This window comes from Penaeus monodon, chromosome 34 (assembly GCF_015228065.2).
Source record: "Penaeus monodon isolate SGIC_2016 chromosome 34, NSTDA_Pmon_1, whole genome shotgun sequence".
NCBI lineage: Eukaryota > Metazoa > Arthropoda > Malacostraca > Decapoda > Penaeidae > Penaeus > Penaeus monodon.
In genome coordinates this window covers 33,602,623-33,602,828 of record NC_051419.1, presented here as the reverse complement: position 1 = coordinate 33,602,828, position 206 = coordinate 33,602,623, and positions in this window count along the sequence as shown.

The following is a 206-nucleotide window of genomic DNA, read 5'->3' as shown; positions in this document are numbered from 1 at the left end:
TCTCCCCAAGGGCGTCATCCTTTATCATCTTTATATGGGTCAAAACAACTAGGCATTTCCCCCCAGGAGATAAAAATATACGCGTCAGTAGGCCTATTTTTTGCATGATTTGCTTTTTTTTTTTCTTCTGAGAACCGGCAAGGGATTCGCTTTGTGAGAGAAATGACGCTTCTCTTTTCGGATAAAGAAAGATGTGAAATATGTCC